At 46.6% G+C, this 23,889-nt stretch overlaps 1 protein-coding gene across 1 annotated transcript in view; it reads right to left on the minus strand.

Annotated features, from left to right (window-relative positions):
• The window catches only part of GLP1R (glucagon like peptide 1 receptor), a 309,769-nt gene that overhangs the window by 199,020 nt on the left and 86,860 nt on the right, over window positions 1-23,889 (minus strand). The gene's annotated exons all lie outside the window — the stretch shown is intronic.

Consider the following 23,889-nt stretch of genomic DNA (forward strand, 5'->3'; position numbering starts at 1 on the left):
ATAGACATGCTTTAAACCATTGTTCTAAAAACCTCTCCTCGTGACCGGCCACACCGGGTTTTGGGAATAACCAATGCACTTGCATCCAGGTGAATGCACTTTTTTTTTGCATGCAGTGCTAAATGAATGTTATGGGGTTGTCTCAGGTCATGTGGAGGGGGCTGGAAAACATTGCTTTAAACTCAGCTGCATCAACAACAGATGCCAATACCCCCTCACTACCTAAAAAAATATATATTGGAAATACTAGCAGTCAAAGGGTTAATAGTTGTACAAGCAAGACAACGAGTATTCTAAGGCTTGCCTTAAACTAGCCCGGTTACATTCTGGGTACATGCTGGCTGTAACCTGGCTAGTTTAGGGCAAGTTTAAGGCTTTTCTGCATTGACTAATGACCCATCGGATTAACTGTCTCTGTACGTTTCTCCCTACCTACCAATTAGACTGTAAGCTCCTCGGGGCAGGGACACCTCTTCCTTAATGTTACTTTTATGTCTAAAGCACTCATTCCCATGATCTGTTATTTATATTATCTGTTATTTATTTGATCACCACATGTATTACTACTGTGAAGCGCTACTGTATGTACATTAATGGTGCTATATAAATAAAGACATACAATACAATACAATACAACATAGCAGGGTTCCTGGCAGTCCCATTCAGTTTGAATTTGACTGCCAGGGACCCCCTCTGTTAATCTGATGGGCCTTTAGTCAATGCAGAAATGCCTTAAACTTGCCTTAAACATGACCCAGCATGTACCCAGCATGTACCCAGCATGTACCTGGGTCTTTTTGGCCATTGCCACTGGTTTGTGTTAGAATAACCGTCGGCACTACAGTACATTATTACTTGCAGGAAGAGTTTATTCATACATAGTCCAATAAGAAAATGTACTGTATGATGTGAGATTTGGGGCATATTCCAACTTTGTATTCCTGTAACCCAAATAGGCAGCAATGTTTATCCAAAGCGAGAGCCGTAGATACCACCCGCTAGTAAGACAGCGGTTCATCAAATACAAGCTAAGTTCCTGTCAAATCACTACTGCACAGTCCAAAATAGTGAGCCCTCTTTGATATGCAGTATGTTTATAATGGTAGACCTCTATACTACAAATATACAGCTGACGTAGCCACGTACACAGTATTATACAAATCGAACATTGTTTTTACATTTGTAGTATAATAATTTGCAATGTATGTACAGGACTTCAAAGTCCGATGACCCCTATTAGTCCTGAGTAGTGTAAATTAGTTGCCACTGAAATATCTTTTAGGGGACCAACATGTGGGTTCTTATGTACACTATAATTCCATCTATGAAGAATCCTAATGTATTACATTGTATCTATGCTAAAGCCCATAATGATTTGCTCATAATCATTCAACTCATGTTCTGAAATTGTCCATAGTAAGAAAATGTTCTTGTCCTAACTTACAGTACATTACTGGTGTGTTGCTCAAGTTCTACAGTACTTTGCTAAACTAGAGACACGGTCTGTCACGGGAGACAAGGTTTATCAACACCTTTTTTATACCGGGATCATTGATTGAGCAAAGCAAGGAGGTAAAATAAATTGTAATTTATTTAAGGAAAAGACATACACACAATGTAACACAATTTACACAGTTAACACACTTACTGGGAAAGGGCCTAACAAATAAAATTTATTTAAACAAAATTCTCAAAAATGACCTCTGTAGGAGCCCTTTAAAATGACCGGGAGGTACTCACGAGAGTCCTGGAACTGAATTGAGCATGCAATGCCAGCCGCGACCACTACGTTCTCAAAAAGCGGGACTTAGAAACTTTTCTGACTGAGAATCTCTGAAGCCAGCTTGCGTCTATTCTTCTCGGAGCATCTTTGAATTTGCCGCTCTTGGTTTGGCACTTGGAATCTGCTGTCTTGATTGGCTGCAAGGTTTCTTTTTGTTTCAGTGTCCCAATCACAAACCTCTGCAGCCTATCAGAGCATGGGAATTTTCCTCCCAGCCAATCACTGATTTGCCGGTATTGTAAAGCCGGGTGGGGACTGTCATGGTAGACCAGGTCTTACCAACACATTAATACCGGGATTCTGGAAGGGACAAATGATAGGATCTGCTTTTAGGGAGGATAGCACAGGGCAGAAGCTCTATGGGGCAATCATAAGTGCCATGCGGAGGTAGAGTTTCAGAGTGAACTTTATCAAAAACACCAATGAACTCTGCATATACAGTACAGTACTTCAGGAAGCGAAGGTTTGGCGGGAGTAATGATCTCTACGCCAGCGATAAGTTGTACCGAGGATACAGGAGCAATCTCAGAGGCAACACCCCATTGTAAAGGTCTCTTGTCTGTCCAGTGGAGTAGTGGAGAGAGTAAGAGTAAGAGTCTCCAAAGAAATGAAGGCTGGCTGGAGGGGACGTCCGTCGATAGCCTCTAGACCCACCGGTATTGATTTCTTGATCAGAGGATCTTGATCCACAAAATTTCCCCCAGACACGGAGTCGATGAAGGCAGAGGCAGGAATTAGGAAGCCAGGACCCCCAAGTAAGATAGACAGCATGAAAGAAAAGAAATGGTACCCAATGAGACCCCCTTATACCTCAAGGGTGTTGTTGTTTCCCAGCTTCGTGGGGCAGTGAAGCACCAGGTGACCCGACAGTCCGCAGTAAAGACATAATCCTCCAGTCCTCGGACGTTGTTTCTCTGAAGGGGCAAGCTGGTGACTTCCTAACTACATTGGTTCTGGAGCCTCAAGAGCTAGGAAAGTAGGAGGAAACAGACTGGGAACAAGAGCAGTTGGTGTGGGAGAACGTGAGTGTTGGCGTTCAAGCCTCCTTTCTTGAAGGCGTTTTATCTACCCTAATACAAATGGCAATAAGATCCTCGAGCACTGTAGGTCTCTCTTGAGCAGCTAATTCATTCTTTAATGTCTCGGAGAGACCTTGCCAGAAAGCTGCAAATAACGCCTCATTGTTCCAGCCCGTCTCTGCCGCGATGGTCCGACATTCCAGAGCGTATCTTGCAACCGGTCTGTGACTCTTAGAAATGAGAAATAAAAAAAGAAGCAGCAGTAATCTTATGGCCAGGGGTATCAAAGACTTGCTTAAATTCCTTCTTGAAGCGTGGATAGTTTTGGATAAGTTCTGGTCTCTGCTCACCGATGGGGACTGCCTATGCCAATACATCTCCGGTTAATAAAGCGATAATATACACCACCTTAGATCTATCAGAAGAGAAGCGGGAAGGGGTTAACTCAAACTGTTTGTCACATTGGTTGAGTAAACCTCGGCATCCATGGGGATCTCCCGCATATCGATTGGGCGTGGGGAGAAGTGGCTCGAGGGAGTGAGAGGCTTCAGGGGAAGAAACAGACAAGGTAGCAGGTCTAATAATTCTGGATTGTGATTGGTTAGGGGAAACCGTGGCCAGATTTTTAGTAAGGGAAGCAATCTGATTATCCAGGTATTGGAAATGCTCAGAAATCGAAGACAGAGCTTGTTCCACCTTAGGGGGGTCCATGTTCATTGGGCTGAGCTTACTGTAATGCTTGCACTGCCCACGAACAAGATAGGACCTCGGTACTGAGGTGGGGAAGTAGTAAACCACACACCCACAGCAGCAGAAGTGTGCCTGGCAGGTGGATTGTCAAACGTAGCCGGGTCTGGGTTGGAGAGCGTGGTTTAGTTGATACTTGCCAGGGTCTTGGAATGGAGAGTTCAGAATAGTCAAGTCCGTTAGCCGTGGTCTGGGTTGAAGAGGTCAGAATCGTGGAGGTCCGTATAGCCGTGGTCTGGGGTTGGAGAGATTAGAATCGTGGAGGTCCGTATAGCTGTGGTCTGGGTTGGAGAAGTCTGCAGAGTTGAGGGTAAGGCGGGGTCAATATCCAGAGAGGTTCCAAGGTTAAGCCGGGTCGGTACACGAAGGGTTAAACTGCAAGATAAACACAGGACAAGGAGCAAGGCACAACATATGTAGGCGCTCAAGGCTACAACAAGTTATGCTCAGCAAGGTATGAGAGGAACTGCAGGTTTTATGTAGCACACAGGAACCAGTAGCAAAAAAGGCGGAGCGGAGGCGTAGCCTCCACGGAGGCAAGGATTGGCTGCAGGAGACAAGTGGGCTAAACAAGTACTTGCCACACAGCTGGGGAGCGGTGCACGTCGTCATGTTTGTGCGTCTCGCATGAGAGAAGCGTGGCGCATCCGAGGGGGCGGAGCTAAGCTCCGTGGCACTCTAAAAGAGCTGCGGGTGCACACGCCTCTGTAAGCAGAGCGGGGTGCGCGAACACGCTGGTGCCAGAGCGGAAGTCTGAGAGCTGACAGGTAAGGAGGGAACACATTGCAAAGGACGTGTTCCCTGATTCCTCACAGCAAAAAAAGGAGGAAGACAACCAATGAGGAAGGAGGTGAAGTGAAGGTGTGTCCGAAGTGGTGACTGCTATTGGCCGTTCTGTAATGCAGGACAGGTGTGGGGAGGCGCCCCGGTTATGCATGGAAGGTGCGTGTTTTCCGTGTGCCGGTCGCGCACCACGCGTCTGCCACCACGCGGCTGCTCTGCGTGGTGCCGATGCAGGGGTGGAGTCCAGGGTGAGTGGGAGAAGCAGATATCTGGGAGCGAGGTGCGCACGCGCGCTCCGCTCAGTAGCCTGTCCCCATGGAGGCGCCAGGGCTGACGGATTGCGTGGGTGGGGCGGGAGCCCCGGTAATGAAAAGAGGTAAGCTGAGACGATCCTCACAGTACCCACCCCCCTTCAGGAGCGACCTCTGGGCGTCTCCAGGCTTGAGAGGGTATCTCTGATGAAACACCCGTATGAGTCTGGGGGCATGAAGATGCCGGTGGGGAATCCAAGACCGTTCTTCTGGTCCAAAGCTCATTCAATGGACCAAGTATTGCACCGTCCCTCTGGAAATCCTAGAGTCCACAATAGACTGGATCTCGTACTCCTGTTGGCCTTGTATGAGTAGAGGAGGAGATGGTGAGGTGGTATCGGAGAATCGAGAGCTCTGGAATGTAGGTATCAGCAAGGACACATGAAAGACAGAGGGGATCTTCATTGATGGAGGAAGGCGCAGTCGATATGCCACTGGGTTAATTTTTTGTATCATGGGATAGGGCCCGAGAAACCTGGGTACCAGCTTGAGCGTGGGCACCTTAAGGTGTATGTTCTTGGAAGATAACCATGTCTCCTGGGCTAAATTCCTGGATCTTGCGACGGTGGCGGTCTGCTTGGAATTTTTGTCTCTTCGTTGTGTTGTGTAATATATTAGATTGTTTACCTCTTCGTGAGATATAATATTGAGTACATCATTTGGGAATTTTGTATAAGTGGCCAATATTCTAGTTATATCATGTTTGATATGTTTCCAATTTGTAACAATTGGAATGTTGTCTCTTTGAGGGCTACTTAGTACCACCCTGATATTCCTCTGAAGAAGCGCCATTGTACAGTGTGAAACCCTCATAACTATCTGCCTAAGATGCCTACAGACATAGCAAGACTCACTGTCCCAGGCACCGTGGTCGAAGAAGCAAATTCCCATGGTGCTGGGGACAGTGTCTGCTGTGATAAAGCTGCGGAGGGGAGGTCATGATTCTGAATAGGACCCCCTGAATGCTAATCCTCCAGAACCCCAACCATCATGGTTGCGTGAACATGGGTGGTAGCAGCTCCAGAGACAGTAAGGTTAGCTACATCTGTATGACCTTCGTTGGATGGTGGACGGCGAGACCCACCGTGTGAGCACCTAAGAGAGGTTGGTGTTCTAAATACAAGCTTGATGAGGAACTTCCAGAGAAGGAAAGCTTGTTAAGTTTTATACAGATGCAGCGGCCGTTATTCGAACACTTCGCATGGTGTATACCTCGGAATACCCATGTGATGGTGCGCGATTTCTTCCAACCGTACCTCCTTAAGATGCGTGTTTTTATCGGGTTCAGATCCGGTTTTTATTGGGTTCAGAAAATTCTGCAATACCGTCGAGAAACTCAAGTGGGCAATCGCGAGTTGTTTTAAAAATCTAATAGCAATTCAACCTGTCTTTTATTGCCGTACAGTTCTGTAAGTGTGTGTGTGTGTGTAATTTTAAGATTAACGTTACGAGTTCATACAGTATGGTGTAAATGGGACAAATTAAATGCTATATTTGGATAATAAAGGGAAAAGAAGTAATATAAAGTACAACGTTGCTTCTTCTTCCGAATGTCAAATATTTTTTCCGCTCATGTGTGTACAGTGTGTCTCTACTAAGAAACCCCAAAAATAAAAAAGTATATATTTATTCTATATGTATTATTCAATACTTCAACTTTTGCTACTGTAGGCTTGCTCTTCTTTTCATACTGTTTTTATTTTATGCGCATGCGTGTATGTCTCATTGGAACCTTCTTGAAACCCATATGCGTGTCATCACATTTAGGCGCATGCGTGTATATCTTTGAACTACAGGTACCGATATAATCTTAAACACCCGGATCAATGTGATACTGTAAATCCTTCTTGGGGATTTGGCGAGAATGACTTCTCATTCAATGTGAATTTCAAGTCTGAAAAAAAAAAAGAATAGACCCCCCTCCCTTTTTTTTCGACATGGGCTTAACAATTTTTGCCTTTCTTACAATCAATCACTAGCTTTTTAACTCTACAGTAATGTATACTGTACTTTATGATGTGGGTGGCATACTGTAATTTTTATTTGGGGGTGGGGAGGGGGTTCAAAACATTCTCATGACCTGTTCAAAAGATTTCTTTGAACTAATAATCCTGCATACACACGCCCGGTCTGGGAAAGCTGCTATAAATTTGAGTAGTAGCACACCCCCTGTGATGGTTAATGGTTACCCAGGCCAAGAAATAAAGACATTCTGCTCGGCTGGGTTCCCCTGAGTCAGATAAAGTGACTGTAGAGTACAAAGGCATGTTCCTACCTTTATATAAAGCCAATTATAGTTCACTACCATTGTGTTGTGTGCAATTGCTCCAGTCCCATGCCATGTGTATCGCACCCTAGAACACCTATACATATATCCATTGGACTCAGGCCTTCCTCCTCCCCCCTCAGCAACAGACTCTATAGTCTGAGGTAAAAGAAGAGGGGTTACATTGGAGGCACTGCTGAGATTTCACTGAGTTGGTACGATACACCTGCCACGTTCCCCAGGCTTAGCAAGGACAAAGCGCCATTTTACATTTCCCATTATGGCTGCGGACATTTTAAGTGAGTGGTGTGCGCAGGAAATCTTGGACCCTAATAAAGCACTGTTATAAACTATCCCAGATACCATTGATGATACGAGTATCAGAGAATTGATAGGGTTAGCCCCAGCGGGGGGACCCACTGCGATACAGGGGAAAATTATGTGTTACAAGAAAAAGATTGCATATGTGTTGTGTACTGTAGATGTGATAATAATATTGATCCTGTGAAAGTGCCTGAGGGTATTGCAGGAAAGGACCGTGATGTGTGGGATATTGCAATCGTGTGTAAACCTGCCGCTGACCCGCGCAATGTTATAGGGCCCTCTATGGGAGATAAGATCAGAGACATATTAGCCAGAGAGGGAGCCCCGACCGATGAAATCCATAGTGGAATGTTCCCAGAAGCCCCTATCTCCACCACGGGATCTACTTCCAGATAGCCGCTAAGGCAATGAAGGGGTTAAACCTGAGTACCTGGTTTATTGAAGATGGGGTGGGTGAAGGGGATAGTTGATTCAGGGTGGGTGTTTAGGCCTACCAGGAAGGTTTCAGGATGGGTTAACCTCCCAACTACCCACCCAAGATGCTTAACCACCCACCCTGGGGCAACTACCTCCAACCCCCACTCTTAGCTAGCCACTTAGGTAATGAAGCTGCTTTTATTTTATTTAAATAACACAGTATTGAAGCAGGGGGTCTCCGCAGCTGAACCGCTTTAATTTTAGCCTCAGGGACCCCCTACTTCCCGAGTTATAGGTCCCGGTATGGGGTGCCGGTACCTCCCTGCATTGTTTAAATCTCCTGCATCAGCGGGACATTTAAACTTTGCGGTGATATCGGTACCCCATACCTGTAACTCGGGAAGCAGGGGTCCCCGAGGCTGAAATTAATGCGGTTAAAGCTCTGCTTCAATACTGTGTTATTAAAATAAAAGCAACTCGATCCCCTGTTAGAGGTGCACAGGTCTGTTTAATGCCAGCCCGCAGTAGGTGACAAAGTGGAAATAATACAAGTATTAATAGTGTTTCAAAATTTTGTTTTTTAAATCTATATTTTTAACACACCCAAAATAAGGTGCCATACTGTTGGCGATACAACATTGATGTAGAAAAATTTGCATTAATATGTCATCGAAATTTGATGAATCCAGGCCAATGTTTTTGTGCCAAACTGGTACATTTAGACGAGTTTGCTAAATTGTGTGATCGTTTTGCATATCAATACGTATGACTCCATTATCACTAATGTATTTTTACATTTGTCTACGGTATTTATTTAGGTAAATTAAAAACATTAAAGACAAATGGAAATTGTACTGGATTTTTATTTTAACAAGCTCGTTAATTGTCCTTCATTTACTATTCATCATTTTAATTACTTAATAACTATATAACATTTTAATTATGGCCCGGAGGTGAATCTGAAAAACTGCATATTCCTTTTATATACAGTATAATGTGCAATAATACAACATCTGCCAGGGCCGCGTCACACAGTGTTTGTAAACTTGGGGACATTATTAAAATGTCATTAGTATATTTTGCATGGCAAACATACAAGTAATGTTCCTTTTCTCCGCTTTGAATGGTCCTGTTTTATCTTAGTTACGAAAGTACTGTAATTGATATTTAGAGGTTGATATATTTTTTAGTAATTTGAGTGTAGAACAAAGAGTGATTTTGTGGTTTTATGAAACATAATGGGTTAAATGTCCTCTCTGCTCGGGCATTAACCCTAAACACTCTTCGCTCTCTCCTTGCTCTGAACCTGACAATTTTGTCATCGCTTATAACTGTATCCTCTCCTCCTCTCTTGATCTATATGCCTCTTCTCAGCTCCTGCACACCCATCCCGTTAACCTACAGTCTTGGTTAAATTCACAAACATGCTTCCTTCGCACCTGCACGCTCTCCTCTGAATACCTTTGGAAGAAATCTCATATTCAGACTAATTTTCTGCACTATACTGCTGCGGCACAGCTTAGTCTTACAAAAGACGGGAGCTGGCCGGGCACGTGACGGGCATGTTGTTGAAAGTTGCGTGCGCGCTCCCCGCACGTTGCCCGGTCTATCCCGCGCCTCAATAGAAAAGCGCTATGGTGCTTTCTATTGAAAGCGCCCGCGAACCTTCCCGGTTCGTGGCGGGGTACTGCCGCGCGGCGCCCACGTTTTTTTTTAACCGCGGTGAGTGCCGTGTTAGAATTAACAGTGTCGCCACTGTACATTTCTCTTCTGTTTTAACTCTACTCTCTCTAAGGCCAAATAACACTTCTCCTCACTCATCAACACTCACAATCTAATCCACATGATCTTTTCTCTGTATTTGACTCCCTCCTCCGACCTCCTGCTTCAACCTCCCATACTTCATTCACTTCTCCTCAAGTCTTTGCCGATCCCTACGTTAAAGGCAAGGTGGATGCTATCAACTAGGAGATTCCTTTAGTACTCTCCAACTCCTCTCCGCTTCTACCTAAATCTCCTTCTTCCACGTTTGACTCTTTCTCCTGTTACAGAGTTGGAAGTTTGTAAGCTGATTCTCTCTTCTCCCTCTGCCACATGTCCTCTCGTTCCCATCCCTTCACACCTTATCAGAACTCTTACTCTACGAGCACTCTGTCACAGCTAAATGGTATAGTGAATGTGTTAAAATACTTTATTTGTATCAATAAATAAAAAAAAGGGGGTTTAAAATAAGATGTGTGTTAAACAGTACGTGACTGTCATTTGTAACGTAACTCTGGTAAGTTAAGTTGATGAACCGTGTGGAGATCCCTGATAGATGTTCAGGATCTATTGCTATTATATAGCTACCTATAAATATAGGAATGGGGCCGTCACGGAGCCACTGTTTAGATACCGTCCTGTCCCCATAGAGACCGGATCAGAACATGTAGTAATGACTTACAATAATGCGTTAGTGATCTGTGGCAAGGGTGCGATAGTGGTTGCAATCACTGTGACCACCCAATAGGTAAGTATAAAATCAGTGGATGACCTCCCTGACTGTATGGCAAGTGATAGGATTATGCTGATAGCAGTGGAGGCAAACCCATGTAAGAGTTTCTTCCCCACACCCCCACTAGCCTATAGGGTGGTATAAATGGGCACTTTGAGATAAGCTACACATGCACTTTGAGGAGGTGCACAGAGCTGACACTCGCTATGGTCATTGTGGTGGTTGTGAGCTGCCAAAAGGGTTCTCTATTGGTGCCGAAAAGGCAAATACACAGGAATAAAAAAGGTCTGAATCTTAGTGGATCACATGTGAGACCACAGCGCATAGTCCCCTATATCAGCGCTGATCATTAATATATCAGCGCTGATATGCTCGAGGGTATGCCTAACTAAACAGTGGGCTTATGAAACAGCCCCATAAAACCAGAGGATCCTGCGGTAGGAAAATATAACCCGCAGAATCACCATAATATATAAATACACGGAGGAAGCTGAGTAGGAGGCAGCAGTAAGCTTGTCGGCAAAATACTGTTTTCAAATGAAAAGCTTCCCGCGTGTGCATGAATGTGTGTAGCCAACGCGCGCGTTTCACGTGTGAACGCTTCTTCAGGGCCCCTTATGTTTCAGCTGTTTACTCAGGAGGCTCCAGGACAGGAGCGCATCTCACTCCGAAGCACAAGTATTATTTATGTTCTATTTACTATACTACTATACTTAGTGTGCTCTGTGTATGATGCGCTACAACCCCCTCCCATTACTGTAGGTTCTATTGAGTGCCTCACTCAGGTTTAATGTTTGGTTATGTATGTTCGAGTGTATGTTCTCCATAAGTTAGTTACCCTCCTTGGGCGAGTGGCATGAGGGTCTAACCCTACAGCAGTATCCACTATATAGGTGATCATCTGTATATGAGGTACCATGTATTATCCCCTAAATTAGCCTCAGCCGGAGCGTAGAACAATACTCATCAGGCTGCAATAACGTTATAAACACATTGAGAGGGATACATACTTATCTCAAAGTGCACATTTATACCACCCTATAGGCTAGTGGGGGTGTGGGGAAGAAACTCTTACATGGGTTTGCCTCCACTGCTATCAGCATAATCCTATCACTTGCCATACAGTCAGGGAGGTCATCCACTGATTTTATACTTACCTATTGGGTGGTCACAGTGATTGCAACCACTATCGCACCCTTGCCACAGATCACTAACGCATTATTGTAAGTCATTACTACATGTTCTGATCCGGTCTCTATGGGGACAGGACGGTATCTAAACAGTGGCTCCGTGACGGCCCCATTCCTATATTTATAGGTAGCTATACAATAGCAATAGATCCTGAACATCTATCAGGGATCTCCACACGGTTCATCAACTTAACTTACCAGAGCTACGTTACAAATGACAGTCACGTACTCTTTAACACACATCTTATTTTAAACCCCCTTTTTTTATTTATTGATACAAATAAAGTATTTTAACACATTCACTATACATTTAGCTGTGAATGTACAGTATACTAGGTTTCTTTTTCTCTGTGATATAATCTTGTCCCTACCTAGTTAGCACCTCACTTTGGTTCATTGCTCAGCTGTGCGGGTGTTCCCTGTATATATAACAGAACTCTTATTCGCATCTTAGTCCCCACTCTCATCCACCTCTTCAATTCCTCCATTTACCCCTCGTTTAAGCATGCAGTGGACACACCTATTCTGAAAGACATCCTAAACCCTAAGTTTCTTACTAATGGCCGGCCAGTATCCCTTCTGCCTTTTGCCTCCAAATTACTAGAACATCTTGTTTTCTCCCATATGATTAGCTTTTTTAATTCTCATTTCCTCCTAGAACCTTTACAATCTCTGTTTTATATAGCTTACTCTACAGAAACTGTGTTCACTATAGTAGCTAATGATCTACATGAAAGCAAATACCATTGTCATTTTTGCCTACCAATCCCGCTCAATCTCTCTGCTTCCCTTGATACTGTCGATCACCCTCTTTTCCTTCATATTCTAAACTCCCTTGGAATCCTCAACAACATTTTATCCTGGCTCTCATACCTCTCCTTTTGCATATTTTCAGTCTCTGTTGCTAACATGTCTTCGTTTCCTGTTGATCTGTCTGTTGGTGTATCTCTGGTCTCTGTTCTGGGACCTCTCCTTCTTTCTCTACACACACTATCATGGGCTGACCTCATCCACTCATTTGGCCTCAGAGATCATCTATATACAGTACGGATATATCTATCAACACCTATAATCCAGTCCCAAGTCTCTGATTGCCTCCTGGCTATATCCACGTGGATAATACTCCGCTGCCTTAAACTTAATATGCTAAAACTGAACTCCTCATATTTCCACCTAAAACGGGCTTAAATATCTCCTTTTTCCAACACCGTAAATAGTTCTACCATATATACAGTGATATTTGAGTCTTCCCTTTCTTTCTCCATTCACATTTATGTCATGGAAAAAACTTGTTGCTTATTCCTCCGTTATATTGCTAATATCTGCTCTTTCCTCTTTCATACTACTGCTAAAACTCTAATTCATGTCTCATCCTCTCCAGTCTGAATTTTTGTAATATACTACTGTAGCCATGGTCTCCAGCAGCTCCTTGAGACCCCCCTCTCTTGGTGCAGCAGGGTCGCGGGTGCCACCGGAGCCAGCGACGGACCCGACGGCTGCTTCCAAGGGTGGTGGCCGGAGCAGGGAGTAGTGCTCTGCCTCCGCGAGCGGGCCAGTTGCCGAGGACGCGATCGGGCCATCGCTAGGGCCGCGATCGCGTCTCTAAGGTCCCGGCGGCTCGGTAAGCAGAGCGCCGCCATTACAGGTGCGTTGCGCATGCGCAAGGGCACCGGAGCGCCGGGAAGACCTGAGATAGATCGCGCATGCGCAGGGCTAGTTAGCCAGTTACGGCAGGCCTTAGGAAGTCGCGCGAGCGTGAGAGTAGGTAGGGAAAGGTTGAGGCGGCCCCTAAAGACTCGCGCATGCGCAGGGCAAGTGCGCACGCGGCCCCAATGCCAAGATAGGCTCTATGGGACTACAATTCCCATGGAGCATAGCGAGGGAGGAACCAGGTGCCTCATAGGAGCCAATAGGGCTGCAGGATTGCGCTGGCAAGAGAAGGATACATTTCGCGTGCTTAGCCCACGCTGGCAGTTGGAGTCAGGGAACTGTGAGGGAAGGAAGGGTGCGGGGAGTGAGTGCAGCTCCTGCACCCAGATAGGTACCCACACCCCAGGTAGGCCCCAACTCCCCACTAAGTTAGTGGGTCTGGAGAGGGGCTATAGCTGTTCTAGTCACCTTGAGGTAGCGCTAGGGGTAGGATGCCTGAAGGGATAGCCTGTTAACGAGGTCAGGAATTCTGGAGAGGATCTGCACTAGGCTAGCCAACAGTAGGTAGATGCCCAAGATAGGGACGCTGCCCTTAGTTTAGTGCTGTCTTGTCAGAGTCACGGCTGTCAGTGCTGTGAGGTCTGACAGGCAGGCACCTTGTTGCTCAGCACTTTAGCTGCGAGCATCCAGTGGGTCACAGCTTGTTGCTGCAGGCTCTGGGATAAGTTAAGTAGTAATCATACTGGGAAGAGCTAAGGGGGTGGGGCAGGTTATTAACCCCTGTAGAGCCCTAGTAGTTTCCCCCAAAGCCATTACAGGTTGCTGTGCTGTAGGGACGGCCTATAGTATAGCGCGTGTCACGTAGTGCTATAGGGACAGGCCCTATGTTAAGGATCCTGTCACAGTAGGGTAGATTAGATAGGGACACAGCGGACGCTGCGGTTCTTGCTAAGAGGTTCGGATCCAAGTTGGGGTCCGCAGAGACTGTTTCCAGGTTGGGATCGCCTCTGGCGGTCCGCGTGCAAGGAGGCCGGTTGGGGATCAGATGACACCATCCTACGACTGATCCTTTGTGAAGTCCTTGCAGGTCCGAGTGCAGGAGCACTCGGCAGGTACTCTATACGTGCACCAACAAAGATCATAACATTCTGTTAACACATAGTGGCAGCGCTGACCACGGGACAAAGGGGGTTGGGCTGTGGGCACTGTGGGGATGTTATACGGTGGTGATGTTATGAGTATAATTGTGATGTATTGTTATCGTTTATTCATTCAGTAAATCTGTTATCCATAATACTGGTGTATGTGGTTTCTGGGTGGGTTCCTATGTTAGGGTCATTCTACATTTCCATAGAATCCTACATAGGTGGAGGTGCTGAAACCGAGACCGTTCCAGAGGATTCACCCCAGGCTCTCACTAGTGGAGGCTCAGGCCTCCTGTGAGCCTGCAGGTATATGCACCACACCTGGTAACACCGTATGTTCCTTGCAGCCACATATATCTGCGATTGGGGGGGGGGGGGGGAATACCCGTTACACTACTAACAGGCCTTCCTACCTCACAATTTTCTCAGTTGCAATCTATCCAAAATTCTGCGGCTAGAATAATTTCCCTTTCTCCCAAAACAATCTTTGCTCATCTCGTAAAATCTTTAAAATCTTTATCCTGGCTTCCCATCAAGTTTCAGATCACCCACACAGTTTTGAACCTAACCTTCAGGGCTCTCCAATAATCTGCTCCTCCATACACATCAGCTTTGGTCTCTCGCTATGCCGATGCTCATCTCCTGCACTCTACCCATAACTGGGTCTCCTTTCTACCACTTTCACTTCTACTGCTCTCTTTCTCGCCTTAAACCCTTTTGCCTCACTGCCCCTTACCTGTGGAACTCTATCACACTCGGTTTACACCAAGCACCCCACCTTTAAGACTAGCCTTAAAACTCAACTTTTAAAATAAGCATTTTATTAGCCTAGGCTAATGGCTACTGTCCCACACCCAGAGTCACTCTTACCAATGACTGCCATCTACTGCACTTATTCCCTCACCTGCTGTCTCTGTAACTTTCCCATCATACCACTTAGATTGTAAACTCTCCTGGGCAGGGATTTCCTTTCCTATTGTTTGATTATTTGTAGCACACATTGTACTATAATTCCTGGTTCTGTATTGTCTCTCTTGTAAAGCGCTAAGTAGGCACTATATAAATAAAAATCTACATACTGTACATTCAAAATAACTACAGTAGTTGCTATGGGTTATAGCAGTGTACATACAAAAACACTATTGTTGTAGTGGGACTTATGATTTATAAATAAATTAGCAGCATTTTATTTTAGCTATCATTTATGAAACGAAATTGATCCACAGTAGATAACTTTAACAAACAGTCTAGAGATCTTTTAGAAAGGTTTGTAGCTAGAGGCTACAATAGGGTTGATCCAGAGAGGACACACCAAGAAGTGGCTCTTATGGACAGGTCATCCCTTTTTAGGGATCAGTCTACACCTTCTCCTTGATAAAGTGTTTTTAACACGAAACGCGTAGGAGGGTGTGTGCCTCCACTTTTTTAGATGGATCATTAAAGCAATATTTTTAATTCAACCTGTTTGGGACCCACTCTTGGCTGTGCGCCAGAATATCTTTTATTTTCTCAGATACACACACATAGAGGAATAGCTCTGCACAAACCCCAATGTTCATTACCCAATATAGTGCTCAGTCTGAGCAAATTAAACAAATTGTTAAAAAACATTGGGATGTTCTATCGGTAGATCCTGCCCTTAGAAATATTTTCAATGAAGGACCGAAATTTGTTTTCAGACGAGCTAAAACTATATCGAATTCTGTATCTCCTAGCCTATACCAATCCTCTGATAATGTCATAAAGAAAAATCCTCTTCCTTTTGGTACTTTCAGATGTTCCAATTGTAAAATATGCAAATATATGAGCACGAGTTCAGAGTTTTCTTCCACAGCGAGAGGCCGGCAGTTTAAAGTTAGGACATTTATTAATTGCAACACACGTTTTCTTGTCTACCTCCTGACCTGTCGCTGTGGAAAACAATACATTGGCCGTACTATTCGAGCCTTAAAGGTTAAAATAATGGAACATGTGCGATTGATTGAAAGAGGTGATTTATTACACCCTGTATCTCATCATTTTTCCTGCTGTAGCCAAGGTGGCTTGGGAGGATTTTCATTTACGGGAATTGAACAAGTTACTTGCTCAATCAGAGGTGGGGATAAACTGAACGCACTTAATCAACGTGAATTATTTTGGATATTCACCATGAGGACGAGGGTACCATCCGGTCTCAACACAGATTGGGATCTGGGCCCATTTTTGGACAAGTGAATTATTTTTCCTTTCCAATAAGTTAACCTCTTATTCCTATACCTCATGGTGAATATCCTATGGCTTTGTATGTACATTGAGTGTGAGTTTCTCTTTAGCCTACACTTTATTTGTATGTATATACATTCCTTTATATGCATATTGATAATGATGCCCTTTTCTATATTATCACTTGAAATATATTTTGTTCAAGTAATCTCCTATTGTGAACTATTATGACATTATAAGCAATATTTGATATAATAGGACATATGTAGTTATATATCCTTTTGTTCTATTTTCCAATTTTTATATTTTTTATTCTATGGATATTACTCTATACCGGTTGTGTTTTCCTGACTATGCAGTTTGTAGAGATGTATCAGATGGGGTCATCGATTAGGGTTGGGTGTAATTAAACTCTACATTAGTGTACATATGAGTTCTTTAATTGTTTAGTTACCAATATTAAAAATTAAAATTAAAATTTACTCTTTTCACCCATCCCTTCTCGATGCCCCCTGACCCGCAGCTTCTGCTGCTAAGATTAGGGCTCTACATACATGTACAGATCACACAGTCATAATTATATACTTACTCTTTTCTATCTAGAAAAAGTACGGATTAGATTTGGGTTGTATATTGTGAATTTATGTACTGTGGTATCATTCTTTTAATTATATTCTATCTGTATGAATGTATTTTTCATATGAGCACTTTTTGAACTAACCCTTGGTTAATATGTATTTCATCTTGTTTATTGGGTGTTGCGCCAGCCCTATGTGTTACGCGACGCTTGAGCGCGGTGGTTGGATGTGATTGGCGTGATGCGATTGCCTGGCGCCGCCTTTCCCCGCCCCTTGACTTGCCTCCATTACCTTGACACATCTACCCACTACTAGGTATTGCGCAAGCGCATAACCAGAGTGGTTGTTATGGTTGGCAGGGCTCCAGATTGGTTGCTGGGGGCGGGACCATCGGTTGCTGGCCCGCCGCGCCGATCCCCTCTCGCCACCGGGTACTATGCGGTTTGCGGGCTTGTGGGGCTGACGTGCGCGTGTGCATCTTGCTAGTGTTGTACAATGCGGTGCGTGCTGTTGCCACCGATCTCCCGCCCTGTTAGTAGCCTCCATTGTCCCAACAGATCTATTCACAGTCAGATACTGCGCAAGCGCTTAGCCTGCTTAGTTGTTGCTAGACCTGTTTAGACTCCGGATTGGTTGCTAGGGGCGGGACTATCGGTTGCTGAGCCCGCACACTTAGCTTGATCTCTTGCACATCAGGAGATCATTAGTAATTATAGAGGGTGTGCTGCTTTTGTGCTATGTTCATTGGTACAGGCATACCCCGGTTTAAGGACACTCACTTTAAGTACACTCACGAGTAAGTACACATCGCTCAACAGGCAAATGGCAGCTCACGCGTGCGCCTGCCCGCACGTCCTGAATAGCAATACCGGCTCCCTGCCTGTACCGAAGCTGTGTGCAAGCGGGGAGACTATAGAGCCTGTTACAAATGCGTTATTTACATCAGTTATGCACGTATATGATGATTGCCGTACAGTACATGCATCGATAAGTGGGAAAAGGGAGTGCTTCACTTTAAGTACATTTTCACTTTACATACATGCTCCGGTCCCATTGCGTACGTTAATGTGGGGTATGCCTGTAATTCATTTTAAATATGTCTCTACATATATGTCAATAAAGTTTGTTGCGTATACGTTGACAAAGCGCTCTGAGAAGCGTGAAACGCTGGTGGGGCTTTTTTGCCTTTTTCTTGTCCTCATGACCATTAAATAATTATTTTTTATGGGAAACGCACTCTCCTCCTTGTTTATTTTTCTATGGACATTTGTTGTAGTGCTCCACCATTCTCCCTTTTTCTCTTATAACATTCATCCTATAGTCACTGTTTTTTTAATTATAAGATTACAAAATATGGCAAAATAAAATGGACTTTGTCTCGAACAATAAAGTATCAGCCATGAGGGAATGCTCTCTCAGGGAACTCTTGGTTGAAAACCACTGGGGTACAGGAAGACAAGCGTAGGAAATTCTTTTTTGGTTTATCGTTAGAAACGATAACATTGTTGATATTTTATACTGCCCATGTTATCCTGTCACAAAAAGGATAGAGGTGTGTGGCAGTTTCTGAAACCTTTTAGAGGATGGTTATGAAAGGGCTGAGTGGGGGCTAGCCAAAGAGTTAGAGCGAGAGTCACTAGTTGTCTTGAATGGTGCAGGGCTGAAGCAGCCCTCCCCATGAAGCCCTAATGTCCATCAGATAGGGATATTGATCACTGAAAAGAAGTTCAGACAGGATTGGGTTTATCTCAGTTAATGTTTCTTGATGTTCTGTGATTTAACATAAGTGATGTGCCCCTGTTCTGTTTTTGGCACAATAATATTTGTCCTTCCCTGAACTGCAATCCTCCTGGAGTCTCCACTCCCCCCTTACCTTCTGGCCTGCAATTTTGGTGGTGGGGCTTGCCGTATATAGCGTTGACAAACACAACGTGATTGGCAGCACCCTCTTCTTTTCAACACCCTTTTTTCTCTTGGTATATCTGGCTCAGCTCTGTCTTGGTTTTATTCATATCTTTCTGACCGTTCTTCTGTATCTTGGCACAACACACATTCTCCCTTTGCTTCTTCTCCTATTTGTGTTCCCCAGGGTTCGGTCCTCTTTCCCCTCTTTTTTTCACTTTGTCACGGGTATTACCACTGTGAAGCGCTAAGTACATTAATGGCCCTATATAAATAAAGACATACATAAATACATGACCTTTTCTCTACATATTTCCCTCTCTGTCCATTCTTGCGGGTTTCAACTCCTGAATCTGCCTTGGATTCACTCTTTCCTTTGACTCCGCTAAACCCTTTAATTCTTTCTCATTTTGACTATTGTAATTCTCTTCTTCTTGGTCTTCCTGCTTACTCACTCCTTCCTCGCCAAACACTATTGAATTCTGCTTCACGCTTCCTCTTAAATCTTCCTCACTTTGCCCATTCTTCTTCCTTACTCCATCAACTTCGCTGGCTTACGCTCTCACAGCGAATTTTGTTTAGATGTCTTTGTATTACCTTCAAATCGATTCACGGTCTCTGCTTATTTGAAACGTCCTCTCTATATTCCTTCACGTGCTCTCTGCTCATCTTCTCAACTTCTCTTGGCTTCTCCCCATCCCCCATGTGCTTTCTCTCGTTTCCGTTCTTTTCTTCTTCTTGCTTCTCTTCATTGGAATGTCTGCCCCTTGATATCCATCTTTCTGCCTCCCTTTCCATATGTAGCCAGGTCCCCCTCGCGCACTCGCCCCCTCCTTGTCCCCCTCGCGCACTCACCCCTCCTTCCCCGTTGCGCGCGTGGTTGTATTGCGGCCGGTTGCTAGGGAAGCGGTCGGGCGGTTGCCGGGGACGCGAGCGGCGAGCAGGCCGGTTGCCGGGGACGCGATCGGGCCGTCGCTAAGGCCGCGATCGCGTTGCCACCGGCCCGGCGGCTAGCGGAGCAGGGCGCCGCCATGACAGTGAGCTCGCGCATGCGCAGGAGGCCAGCTAGCGCGGGAGGCCCCAGATAGCTCGCGCATGCGCGAGAATAGACGGCCAGCCCCCAGGGTGCATAGGGGCAGAGACACCTGACGCCAGGGAGCCAATAGGGCTGAGGGATTTGCCCGGGAAAGAGGAGATACTTTTCGCGGGGTTTGGCAGTGACACAGTCAGTCAGGATCCGGACCAGCTAGGGGTAAGAGGTGGGTGCAGGGGTCAGTGACCCTCTGCATTAGGCCAGCAGCCCCCAGGCCCCCAGTTAGGTCCTGAGCCTCTTAATAGCTTGTGGAGATAGGGACAGGCCCTAGATAGGGATACTGACCCATTTATTGGTAGCTTAGTCAGGGACACAGTGCTAAAGCCGTGCGGCCCTGCGAGGTGGGTTCTGGGCTCAGAACACCATCAAAGACCCTGGGACTAAGGTGATATTATCCGCGCTGGAATTCACCCAACGCGGTGTGGAGGACAACGTCGGATCGGGCGGATCTCCGGTGATATCGCGGTACCCGTGGCTGGAGCCCGGGCAGGTAACCTGCAACTCACGTGCACCAACCAGGCCTATCACCAGACATAGTGGCTGCGCAGTCACACATACACATGCACAGTGGTATTTGACTTTGGGGGTGCAAGACATTTGGGTGGGGGTTACTGGACACAGGGTGGGATCACTCTATGGGAGGTTAGCGTCCGCCGTGACGCCAGAGGTGGTAGCGTCCGCCGTGACGCCCAGGTGGTAGCGTCCGCCGTGACGCCCAGAGTGGTTAGCGTCCGCAGTGGCGCATGATTGTTGTGTTGATGTATGTAGATGTAGTTGGTTATGCAGTAAAGCCAGTCCTGTTTTACCTTAGTTCGCTTTGTGTGGTTGTTTCCTGTGAGGGCCTCCTCCCACTCCGTTGGGATCCCTCCCAGGTGGAGGCGTTGCACCTAGAGATTTATGAGATGTATGTACCCCAGGTTCCCCGTGGCGGAAGCTCAGCCCTCCTGTGAGCCAACAGGTAATGCACCACACCTGAGTAACTTTGCATGTTCCTACACTTCCACAGTATTATCTGCGAGTGGGTGGGGGAATACCCGTTACATTTGGAGGCGCTGCTGAGATCAAGTCCTGGGGTGCCCTGTTCCAATTTTTTTTTCTAAATTGCCCGATTCATATTTTTATCATGTCCGTGCCGTCACCGCAGGATGTCCATGCCTGGGCCTTAGCGCACCAAGTATCCCCAAGACGCGCGGTTGCCGTGACCGGGGTAGCAATGGATACAGACTTATCTACAGTGCGCACGCAAGTAAGAAGTTGCCCGGGGTTGGCCACCGCCCGGGTGATAGACTATAAACTGGATATTGCTGGCTGGGGGATCACCTGTCTCCTGTACACCATGAGTGACATATGCTTAGAAACGGCCCCCCAGGTATTAAACCTACCCGAGCCCTCCGCAGAGGACTGCCGCATGATCTACGCTGACTCTCAATCTCCTGAAGACGCGTCCACTAGTACTGGGTTACACCCGAGCCAACGAGTGACCAGTACGCCTCACCGAGTGGACCCCCCTTGGGTCTCTTTCACCCCAAGCGGATTAGGAGGTACCGCCAGCTGGGCACGGAGCCCGCTCATTCCACCCAACCCTGATCAACGGTCTGGCGGGACCCCAACCATGCCTAGCATAGGAACGGGGAGCCGTAGTCAGGCCCTTAGTGGGAATCTTGACGTGAACACGATAGTCTCCCAACTAGCAGAAGCTGTAACAATTTCGACGCAAGCACAGAACTACCGGAAACTCAAGGCCTTCTCTGGGATTCTGCCGACGCCCACGGGAGAAGAGGGGATCGAGGCATGGAGGGACCATATGCTTCAAATCATAGAGGAGTGGTCGTGTTCTGAAGCCAGCAAGAGACAAAGACTGGTCGAGTGCCTCCGAGGCCCCGCCGCGCGGTTAGTGCGAGCGCACCGGAGCGTGGAAGGAGAAGTTACTGCCCAGGAACTAGTGGAAATGCTAATTAAATCCTTTGCCAGGAAAGACGACGAAGATGAGCTACTGGCTCAATTCAAAGCCCTCCGACAACGTGAAGGACAAGATTTATCTGCCTTCGTTTGTGACCTACAGCTGTCCCTGGGCACCCTCCTGGACAAGCATATCATTTCCGCGGCCGAAGCAGACCGATACCGGTTCAGACAGCTACTCAAGGGGTCGTTGCCTGACCACAACATAGCTATAATGATGCGAGCCGCCCCGATCGCGGCAGTATCCCCTAAATACGGGGAACTAATGGATTACATAAGAGACCATGAAGTGCAGCGCCATTTCCATGAATCAAAGAAATCCCAAACTACCCCCAAGAATGACCCTGTGGCCCCCTCGGCCCCAAAGAGTAAGAAACCTTCCACACCAGAGGAGGAAACGACCCCCAAGTCGTCTGTTCGGGAAAGTCGTAGTTCTGAGCGGTCCTCATCCACGTATAAGAGTCGTCCGGACCGCCGTGAGGTATCTTGCTACAACTGCGGGAAGAAGGGCCACATCTCGTACTATTGTCCGGAGAAGGAGGACCAACCGGAAGAAAAACCTCCCGACCGAAGAAGCACCGCCCGATCGATGGTATGCCGAGCCCAGACCGTCGGGCCTGAGGTGAACACCCCTCCGGGAACCGCGGATTCTCCTGCTGACGCTGGCCCCAGTGAGGACGCCTCCCCCGGTGAAGCGTGCAGTCAAGTGGGCCCCGCGGCCATCGTGCCCGTGGTAATAGAAGGGATATACGCCTCGGCCCTATTGGACACCGGGTCACAAGTGACCATAATATATCGCAAGTTCTACGACCAGCACCTTCAACACTGCCCTCTGAGGCCGGCCGAACATATGAAGGTTAGGGGATTGAGTAATGAAGACTACCCCATCGATGGGATTGCAAGGGTCCAGCTGGACATACTCCAACTGAACACCGGCAAGAAGCACCCTATGCAGGTAGCGGCCATGGTATGCCCGGAGCCCCACGACCATTGTAAATACCCCATCATCTTGGGAACCAATGCGGACATAGTGCAAGCTATAATTCGAGCTTACTTGAAAGAGACCAACGAGCTGCCGCTGGCCGATTCGCTCCTAGACCCCGTCTTACGAGAGGAGTGCCATCGGGTATATGCCTTGGAGCGTCATGGAGACCTCTACAATCGTCAACGAGGACTGACGACCATATTACCAGGGGGAGTGCAAAAGATGGCCGTCTGGTGTTGTTATCCTGACCGAGACCAGAACGACCAACTGTTCTCGCTGGAGAGTGAGCCTGAAGAAGAAGAGGTTCAGCGAGGGTATAGAGTACTACCCGAAGTAAGGGAATGGACGACCAAGATCCCTATTCGAACCCACGTGTATGTGCAGAATCTCTCCCCCTTTCCGATGGAGTTTGATGTCGACCAGAAGTTGGGATGCATATACCCGGTCAGCCCGGTGGGAGCCACACCTCAGGTGAAGGCGGCGGCCGCGCATGAGCGGATAGTCGATCTGGACTTCAATTTCGGCGAGTCAACGCTGTCCACAGAGTGGAAAGAGCGGTTGATCACCCAGTTGCTGCAACGACGACATGTGTTCTCCACGAGCGAGATGGATGTGGGGTGCAGCCGCAGTGCCCAGCATACCATTCGGATGAGTGATGCCACTCCATTCCGGGAACGTTCTCGTCGTCTTGCCCCTCGGGATGTGGACGATGTGAGGAACGCCATACAAGACATGGAAACCGCTGGGATTGTGACGGAATCGCGAGGACCCTACGCGTCGCCCATAGTGGTGGTGCGGAAAAAGAACGGGTCCGTACGACTGTGTATCGACTACCGAACACTGAACAATCGCACGATCCCGGATCAATACAACCTTCCGCGCATTGAAGAGATCCTGAATGCGCTGAATGGGAGTCACTGGTTTAGCGTTCTTGATCTCCGATCAGGATACTATCAGGTGCCCATGACGCCGGAAGACCAGGAAAAAACAGCTTTCGTCTGCCCCCTGGGATTCTATCAATTCACCCGTATGCCCCAAGGT

Source organism: Ascaphus truei, chromosome 4 (assembly GCF_040206685.1).
Source record: "Ascaphus truei isolate aAscTru1 chromosome 4, aAscTru1.hap1, whole genome shotgun sequence".
Classification (NCBI taxonomy): Eukaryota; Metazoa; Chordata; class Amphibia; order Anura; family Ascaphidae; genus Ascaphus; species Ascaphus truei.